The sequence below is a fragment of the Rhyacophila brunnea genome, unplaced genomic scaffold (assembly GCF_057557595.1).
Source record: "Rhyacophila brunnea isolate RB1 unplaced genomic scaffold, BYU_Rbru_1.0 scaffold_4, whole genome shotgun sequence".
Taxonomy (NCBI): Eukaryota; Metazoa; Arthropoda; class Insecta; order Trichoptera; family Rhyacophilidae; genus Rhyacophila; species Rhyacophila brunnea.
This window is the reverse complement of record NW_028233068.1, coordinates 49,206,725-49,209,894: the sequence shown is the minus strand read 5'-3', so window position 1 is coordinate 49,209,894 and position 3,170 is coordinate 49,206,725.

Genomic DNA, 3,170 nt, shown 5'->3' with positions numbered 1-3,170 from the left:
ACTATTAAATATGTCCTTGCTAAACTATTTTACAATGTTTTTCTTAGCTTGTATTCTTATTTGTCTGGTGGTTCTTTGTACGGTACAAATCTTGCAATCGACTAACTTCCCGACTAACTAGACATTTGAAACTTTTAGAATATATCAGAACACAATGCTAATGCATTTTTTAAATACTTTTAGCAATCTTTAAGTAGAATTGAATTCATTTTTAGTTAATTCTGTTTTGTATGAAAAGTTATTTTGACACCATTATTCTTTGCTAGGGGGTATAATTATTAGTACATTTCGTCGTAATTAAGTAGGGTGCAGGTATATACATACCATCATAAATTGTCCAGTGTTCGAATTTAGAACTAAACTCATCAAAGCATAAAAAGTATTAAATTGTATGTCAAATGTTAACATGTGGCGCCCTCGCTCAGCGGATAAGTTATACTGCTGGATCTATAATAGTTAAATTGCTAAAAACCATTATCCCGAATCTAATAGATGCAGGATCGAGTACTGTTCGGCGCTATATTTTTTTTGAGGTGTTTTATAATCTAAGTATATCAAACTTTAAGTAGGTAATATTTGAATAAATAAAATACTATTTATAGTACATGGACAGATGTTTTATTACATAAATTCAACAGGCATTTTTACAATGACCAATTTTGTTAGAAAAATTGTCATATATATTATGCATTACGTAGATACGTATATAATAATAATTTTTAATATATATATATTCGTGCACTTATGACAGTGTGTTCGGGATTTTTAGATGGTGAGCATTGTACATGAGACATATAAAATTCTGAACATGGATAGATAAATATATTATGTAACGCTTGTGATAAAAGAATACCACGATAGTAAATAATTAATGTACATAATAACTTTCAGAAAAGCTAACATTTTCTCATATATCTAATATTATAACATGCCATTAACAATTTTCATTTATAAATTATTATATAGCAGGTAGAATATGTAATGTATATTTAATAATAAATAATATTTTTTCACAGAGAAAATGTTGGATATTTTCACGAAAGACATCATGCTTCATACGAAAGGTAGGGTAAATAATATCGTTAAATATAAATTATATAATAATATTATGTAATATATATATATATATATTATATGTTAGAAAAAAGTGTCTTCATAGAATACATGTTTATGTAAAGGTGAAGTGAGCTGCATATTGTTACATTATACACAAATCTTATTTTTTCATTATACTTAAAAAAGAAATAAATTATAAAAAAGTTTCAACAGCTTTCAGAATACTAAAACAGTTTTTTTTCTTCTAATAATGACAATGATAAATACAACGAATGTCTAATTATAAATATTATTTCTAAAATTAAACATCACGATAAAAGTATACTTAATTGTATTAATAATATTCACAATCCATGATATGTTTTTTTTTTTCAATAAATTTATTTATATGGAAGTTTTATTTACTATATAAATATTTTTAGACCAAATTACCATCAGGTAGTAAAGAGGATATATCTGAAGAAAAAAAATAGTTGGGTATTAGGGAACCTCAACAATAAATTAAACATAATGATTTGACATTAAAATATAAACATCTTATTAAAATTAATACCATTTTCAATTATTTAAATTATAGATTTTAGTAATGTCTATAAAACCAATAAAATTCAATTTAAATAAAATAAAGCAAACTATATACCTATAATTTCAATCCCATAATTTAATAACTGTTTCGTCAGCTTGAAAATACATTGATAAATGAGTACTTCTACGCGGACGAAACCAGTCACGATCATTATTCATTTATGTAGGTTAAGTACCTACTTTGTTTTATTTAATTTTATTAAATGGCTTTCCAACAATAATTGACAGTAAATAAATGAAATATTATATGACTGTAGGTATTTACTTTAATTATTGATTTTAGTAAAAAGATGTTTTTTTCAGAATAAATAATATTAATGGAATATTGCGTCACCTGGTGTCAAATGTAGAACTATCCCACACAATAGGATAGTTCAAAATTTGATTCCAAATGATATTGAATAAATTAATTGACAGAACTATACAGAAGCTTTTTACAACAATCTTACAAATGAGATCAATACATATATTTACCTACCAAATTGTGCTAAATTATTCCACAATCTATAAATCTGCATTCTACTTTTTTATTTAATCCCTGTTGACAACACATACAGAAAAAGGAGTAAATATAATCATAGTACAATATTACGATATAAATATTACGATGACTTAATTTACTCCCTATTTTTGAAATGCCCTCGAATAATGTATACATGAGTTGTATGAAATCAAATGTAGAACTATCCATAATCCGATATGCGGAGCTATCAAAGATTTTTTTAGGTTTTATTTAAGTAATTAATTATTAATATGGTCTCTTAATCAAATTTACATATTAACCCTTATATAGCCCATAAATATATGTATAATAATATTGATGTGGGGTTGATACCAAAAGTTGGTAAGTCGATAATTTAGGTATATAAATATGTATGCAAAAAATAAGTTCATCCGATATATAGAACATGCATATAAAGTACAAAGAAATTAGCAGTATGCCTGATTTTAGGGGGAATGTCAAACTTCTAATTAATATTACTCCATAATATGATTACGAGACTTACCAACTTTTGGCAGTAGCCCCATGATATATATATATGATATATATTTAAACTTAATAGGTATGTACTTTAAATAATTACTGAAATACAAACATGTAAATTAAAATAGTTAATTATTCAAAATATACAAATAGTTTTTTTATTGAATTATGGATAGTTCTACTTTTGATTCCAAACGAGTCAAATACCTTAAAATAATTTACACTGATGATTTATGTTTCACCAACTAAATACATAATTATTATAACACTAGATTGATATGCATGTGTGAGGCTTATAACCAAATAAGGTATATTTTTGATATGTATGTATATTGTGATGGTTACATTATGAGTCTAAAAATATGACATTGATGTAAAGTATATTTCTATATTAATAACGTGAAGCTTATGCAACGAGAGTATAATTTAATTTTGTAAATTTTAATTTAGAAATGTTTGAAATCGAAAATTTCAGTCGATTCAATAATAATTAGATCTAATAATGATATGTTTTTTTTTCTTAATAAGTAATTAAATATCAGTG